Below are 7,797 nucleotides of genomic sequence, written 5' to 3' on the forward strand. Positions count from 1 at the left end.
TTTCTAAGAGTTCTAGAAAGAATTATTAAATGTGCACTGATACTATAGTTAGCTAACAAGAAAGCTTTTGCATCAAGCAGCAAGACATGACAAAGGATATTTTACCAGGAAGTATCCGAATGTTGTCCAACAAAGATTTCCAATGCATAAGTACTTAATAATTTAAATATTTCAAATTTGTCAAAACCACAACCATCACTAATGGGTTCATTAATTTTACACATGTCAATTTCCTTTCGACTTACCGCGGAAAATCTATAAAACTTGCTCGCAGTAATAATGTTATAAAATAACCGTGACATCTGGAATATGCCCAATGACGTTAACCGTTAGAAAATCATTTAGCACGCCTGTACCAAGTAATAAATTTAATGTACACATCGTTAAAAACAATGTAATTGGTCCATACCGATATAAATAGTCTAATAACATGCGGCTTATTTATTGTTCCCACATAAATATAAAACTAAGCCACGTCCGGAGTCGTGATTTTATAATAACTGTCAAAATTGCTGACTTCCTTATGATAGTAATTCAGGATTAGTATAGTAAAGTGGATTGATTCAGTTGATGAGGTAATTAGAGTGAATCTATTTGTCTAATTAATCAAACTCAACAATCTATTTATACTCCTGTCAATACGATTTTTTTCATATCAAAGTTACTCGCCAGGCAATTCGGTGGCACTGAACTTGTTAAAAATGGTTAGGTTTGCTACGCCGGCTGCCACTGACGAAATCATATTAACGACAGATCTGGTGTTTCCCATTGTGCCGATTCGTCTACCGATCAATCAACTCAACGGGATTGAGTCTATATAATTGGTCTGACTGATTTTATGGATTCAATCGGCCCTACGGGCAACACCAGTACTTATCTGATGTCACATGTTTTTTTTAATAATCATTTTTGTACACAACGTTAAAGTTAACGAAACTCATCTGCTTACAAATTAAAGCGATAGACATTTCATAATACAATTTGGTTTTCGTTTAATCTGTCAACAAGATGTGTATACTTTTGCTTTAAATAGCCTGGAAACTTGGTACATTTGTCTGGTTATATGGGACGCATTATTCTGCCGCCGACGCGATTCCTGGAAACTGACCCGCCGACACATCAATTGTACACTGTCGATCACGCCTGTCCAAATCTAAAAGTTCATAGTGTAAGTAACAATGATTGATTTAATGTTATGATTAATAAAAAATATTCCATAACAGTGTGCTATTTGGTAGTGAATTTGTATGCGTGGTGTGGTGTCGGAGAGCCATAAAATACTCCAAAGACCAGGGACGTTGTGCAGCGATTCATTTATTTATTGTAAAGGTAGTAATGAAACGATGGCTGAATGGATTGGAGTTTCTATTTGAATATAGATACGTGATATATCAGTCTTCTAGGACTTACCACTTTATTTCAGCACATTACAATTTTGGTATAGATTTGTGATCAGTCATGAAGGTTTAAGTTGCATTATGTTGTGTTGTTGCACTACGTTGCGTTCATCTGCAACATAACATGTTGGAGATGTCTATGACTATAACAAGTGTCATCCTAACACGTTTGGCGACATCTTAGTATAAAAGTTGAGTTGTTTCTGTTCCTTTTGTTTTATTTCATTGCTGACTTAAATAAATTAAATTAAGATCACAGACCGTGGTAACCGTCTACAATTTCTTCCTGTGTGGGAGAGGAAATCGTGGTTGAAGCCGACCGTTGTATTTTATCGCGCAAAACCATCAACGCAAACTTTAATGCGTTTCAGTTTAGACGGTTCGACTAGTATAATTACAGGGCTATAAAGCTATAAGCGATCGAGTAAAGATTGCTGTACATTTGATGGCACGCAGCAAGTGGTCGCGTCGGTGATCAAGGGTAGAACAACGTTACCTCGACCTATTGTTTGCGCACACGACGTTCCTTTCAAAAATCCACTCTATTTAATTCGCTTGGCAGCGTCGCCGCTGTGTACTCGGATTCAGTGGCGTGGGACGTAGTTTCAATATAGCAGGTGACTGACGTCGATTTTTATTACCAACTCGCATTGATATCGACCTATTGTTTTATTGCTTTCTATAATATACGTGATATTGACGTTCAGCTTATTTTCGTTGCCGTTTTCATATATCACTTAGTTATTTCAATAAAAGTTATGCGTGCGCACTAGCGCCAGGTCAGGAGTGTGGCAATGATATTTTTAACAGACAATTGTTTTATGTTTAGAATACTACAATTGAATCACGAACAGCTTCCTTTATTTTTTTAGTACCATCATAATACTGTGTGTACAGTTTTATAAGATAATATTAGAAATTTTTAAAAAACTCCTGCTGCTACTTTGCTTAGATCGAGTAACTTATTTAATAGAAAAAAATCGTCATAGTATAAATTCGAAACATTATAGCGTCCAATCTCAACCAATATATTTAGGGGCAATAAATATGTCAGATGTCCATGTTTATTGCAAATTAAGTGTTTGATAAAATAAAATAAATCAAGACGTAAATATCGAGTAGATATATCGTTTGATTTATTAACGAGCGCATTTTGCCGGCTTTGGTCGGTTATGTTTGTTATTTTTTTTTATTAAAGTAAAAAAAAATTATAGTTATTTATTTTCCTTTTATATTAAGATAACTAACTCTATTCTCTTTTTGAAAAAGAAACAAAGGATCACGTGACTAGGAGCCGCAGCACCCCATAGACACTCGCACAAAATTCACACGCTTATGTTGCCAGTATTTATAAAAAAATAATTTAAGATTCCACAAAAAGTTACAGTGAAAGGAGTTTTTATATGTGAGAGCAGGCAACGGGCGAGGAATGGCGCTGGTTGGTCGGGGCGCGGTTTATATTGGGCGCTGCACGCGGCGGCCGGCTGACATCGCATCGGCCGCGACGCACGTCGCGCGACAATGACCACGCCGCATCTGGCATAAGTCGCTCTCTGATGTCCGATTGCCAGACGCAAATAACATAACCTTGGATATTTTTTTGACGAATTATTGCTGTTTCTATTTATGTAAACACCTTGGTTTTGATGAAAAAATGAGGTCTTTTATTGATTGTTTACTATAATTTACTGTTGTAAAGTATTTATGTTTCAGATAAACTCATGTGTATATTTTTTACGCTAAATAAATCAGCCCTTGACCAAGATCCTATCTGATGTTAAGTGATATGGCCGTAAGAGTAATTACGGTATTTAAATAAATTAGGCTTTCATAAAAATATATACTGAATTTATGATCAATTATTCCAAATAAATTTGAATAGAATTTGGATCTGGTACAGGAATGATGGATTCGTCCGGATTGACCTTTTTGTAGACCCTGCCCTAAACCTTGAGTGAAACTCATTGGGTCAATGGCAGGATTATAAAGCATGCTGCTTTGCAATTATTACTATTATGTAATCGCCGTGGAATAATAACGTAGTAATAATTGTTCACCAACACCAATCTCTGAAAAGTGCTACCACATTGTTTTTCAAAGTTTATAATTGAAAATAAAACAAAACTAATATTATTGAAAACGTTACATTTGTTTTAATATATTTCAATATACTACAAGATGTCGCTATATTTTATAAGTGATATTTGCCAAACAATGGGCGTAGATCACGATATGAGCAGCGCCCGCGGCGTGTTGCGACAACTGCTATTATGTATGGCGAACAGGTGGACTGATAGCAGTCTCCAGGGTCAATCAAACGCTTCTTCACTACATCATTCTACTGATTCCGCATCTTTCGAACCTCGTGTAAACAACATTGCCAAGCATGTTCGTAATTAACTAAAGTACCCGGCGATACTCGAAAACCAATTTTTACGTAAAATATTATCCTATGTTACTTTGGAATAATGTAGTCTTCTAACAGTTAAAGGCAAAATAAGGGCTCAAGTATAAAACTTTTGTTTTATGCAATAACTAGCTGTCGCCCGCAACTCCGTCAGAGTGAGCTTAAAAAAAACATTATTAGTAACCTATATATTCTTCCTGAATATGTTCTGGAGATACTCTCAAACAAACATTTCCATCCGTCCGAACATTCGCATTTATAATATTAGTAAGTAGGATGTAACTCATTCTACGAAAGATACTTAGTGAAATTACTAGCCCGACTCAGACATACATCGTCGCTGCGTACTAATAGTACTAATTTATATGTTTTGAATGAAAACTGTTTGCTTACGAGCTGAAAATGTGATTGATGTATCAGTGTTGGATTAAAAATCTCCGATCAAAGTATTTAGGTATTACTAACGTCAATCACGTTAGTCAGATATATAAGCGATGTTTTCTCAAAATAATCACATAAAGACGCGTCTGTTTAATGACGTATATATTCAGTCAGTTTTTTAAACTCCATCATAAAACACATTTTCAGCAACTATATATTACGTTGTTTTATTTATGAGCTGTCATGTTCGACCCATTATATTGATTTATATTCTACATAGAACATGTTTCAACGTTCTAATAATTATGTGTTATTGTAAGCTATTATGTACTTCCTAAACCTCAAAAGGAATTTCCCAAATAATAAAGTTATAAGTATAAGTGAATAGTTAAATAATTGCCAGAAACTGCTACGTTTCCTCACGTGATTTTTTTATTCTATAATTAAGATAGTAAATTATTTTGCTTATCTGTAGAAAACATTTTGCTCGCTTTTTTTGTTAAATATTAAAAAGAAACTCACATAATTAGGTTCATTAAAAAAACTATTAACCAGAACACACAATTGATCAGAAGACATAAATTAGTTTTTATCTTTTGACTCAGTCACCTTCGAGTGTAAAAGAAAATGGCGGGCATTAAACTTGGTGATCACAAACGCGGCGGCGAGGACGGTCTTCTCTCAGCAACACCGTCGCCCGCTGGCCGCTAATGACATAATATTTCGGGCACCAACTCTCCAACGCGCCAGTCGCAGCCAAGGACACGTCACCCTCCGTACTCGATCTATTTATAATCACGGCCACTACTCAAAGCTCACATTGTTTTATTTCTAGCCAGTTGAAAACTGTCTATAGGAAGAATCGTTGATCACCAATCTTTAACGAAAGAAAGTAGCCTAGCCCTAGCCGTATCTACTAGCTTCTTTTGCGAAGATAATCTCTAGTATAACGAAGGTTGCTTAGTTGACGAACTGTGAAAAAATACTAAGTTCATTCCCACAAAGTTTTTTTTGTATTGAAGTATTTTTATAAGTAATTAAAAACGCCGTTAACGACTCATAATGACTAACCGCTTTTAGGCGAAACGCCAACCGCATCGGAAGTAATAATAGTAAAATAAAAATTCCACATAATGAAAAACAAATTTGTTAATATCTTTATTTTGATGTCTCACTAGAGAAGATTTATTATTTATTAATGATTGTGGTGGAGCTTCAAAAATATTAATAGTATATAAAATTAATGTAACACTAATTTATAATTTTCTTTACTAAATTATTTCCGGTTGCCAACTTCGTATCCCGGCGATTAGGCGGCGTAGCTGAGCTGACATTGGCATATTGTCTCTGCCCACGTAAGAGACAGATCAATGTCAGTGAATAATGATCCAAATCGCATCGGACGAGACGTGCGCGAGCACAAGGAGAAATCATGTTCAAAAAGCTCTTTTCGAAATATAATACATCGATTTAACCACCTTGTCACTTCTGTAAAAAATAGTGAACCAACTTTACATTAATTTAAACACAGAGATTCAACAAATCGATGGGTATATTTGATAATAACTCTATTTGGTAATTAAAGTACAAAAAAAAACGTACTAACTGCGTACTGTATGTGTGTAATACTGTACCACTCAGGGTAAAAATACGAATTGAATGATACGAAAAACATTACCATCCTAGAAAATATTAAACCAAATTGCTATTACAATTTCTATTGATGCTACATAATCGACTTTTATCATTTGACACTCAGAGTTGGAAAGCAGAGACCAATTTAATATTGTGTAAAAGTTAATAGAACCTTATCTAACTAGTTGTAAAATTTGAAACATGTGCCATAAATATCATAGCTATTCTAAGACTGAAGAAATGTCTTATGGTGATGTAAAATCGCATCATCGAGCTCATGGTTTATATTTACGATGGGCTTAGCCCTGAGCAAGGAATCAAATATTTAACGTTCGAATTCAAACCGGAACCGATCCAACAGAATGATTTTATAAATATATTTATCGCAGTGATAAAGCTAGCAAGTATATTCAATTATATTTCTTGCGAAGTCTTTAACATTTTGCTTATTTTGCTTTTCAATTTCTTAATGTCGAAAATATTGCCAAGAAAGAAATAAAATTACAGGTATAATTAACTGTTCCAAAGAACAATTATTTCATAAAAACTCAACAAAGAGATGTGGGAATTTTGTTACTTTTCCATCTGCCAGAATGTAAATACTATGATTGTATTGGAATGTCTCATTTTATAATACTTTGGCTCATGACCATTTTTTGGTTTGATTCTTGGTTAAACCGGGTTTACCTTACGACTAAATTTAAAAGACAATAAATGTTATTATTTTCTCAGATTCTTTTCAACGTGCCAATGAGGTTAGAGAATTTACAAGATTTTTTTTAGTCGCTAATTAAAAGGGTAAAGACCTCTTGCCTTGACGTTTGTTGTTAAGTTATTTTGTTTTATTTTTGTAGGTTCAAATACTTCGAATTTTTGTAGTGGATTTGACATTTTTATTTATATATTATTTACAGTAATATTTTTTTTGTTAATAAAACATTTTTTTAGTAATTAAAAAAGTGGAAATAATCATTACGATGCTTTTTCCCCTTTTTTTGTTTCACAAAAAAATTAGACAAACGGTTTATATTTTAAGGCTATTAATGTTCTAACCTCTTTTGTGTGCGAAACAAAATAATGTTTTATTAGAGTTTAAATAAAAAACAAGTATACATTATTAAGACAGTAATTAAAAGTGCAAACGAACTATTGGAAACGATTGTTGCATATTTTTATTACAGAAGTCACCTGGGAAATTAGCGCTAGCTGCCAGAATAAACTAAAATCTGAAAGTAGTTCACAATTTTCTGGTGCATATGTCACTGAAATTGGAGTCGATAATGGTTCTGACTTATGTAAATAAAAGAAAACTCGCTGAAAAAGTTTCTTAAGCGTGGGCAAAAGTTTTTCGTTATAAAAATAAAAGCACTTTCGTTTCTTGATCTGCACATGGATTTGTTGTATATATCTTATAAAAACTTCTATATTTTTCTTAAATTACTTCTTACAAATGTTATAATTGCCTATGTTTAGATTGATGGATGTTTGTTGGAAGGTACCTCTAGAACGGCTTTTTGGATCTTACTGAAAGATGGTATAGATGTAGCACAAAGCCTGGAAGAACACATAGAATACATTTACATTTTCTTTTTGTGCATCCTCTCCTCCGTCGATTAAAGGTAGGCAATGCCTATGCAATTGCGTATGTCTACGGGCAACGGTCACTTCACTATTTCAGCGATTTCAGGTGGCCGCTCGCTCGTTTGCCTCGTTATAAAATAAAATAAAATATAGGCTAACTAATTAAGTTTTATTTTTAAATTTGCGCGGATAGCGGTGACGGCTGGGATGCTATAAGTGTAACGGCAACATTTACAAAACGAGATGTTACTGTTTATGATTGTTAAAGTCCTGTATTTTTTTTCTAATCACGTGAAAGAAGTCAAGGAAAAATCTATTTAAATTAAGTAGCTATAAAATCATAATGCGTTTGGACCGTTAAATAATAATCAAGAATTTATAGTTACTATCGATTTC

Source organism: Papilio xuthus, unplaced genomic scaffold (assembly GCF_000836235.2).
Source record: "Papilio xuthus unplaced genomic scaffold, Pxut_1.1 DF824888.1, whole genome shotgun sequence".
NCBI lineage: Eukaryota > Metazoa > Arthropoda > Insecta > Lepidoptera > Papilionidae > Papilio > Papilio xuthus.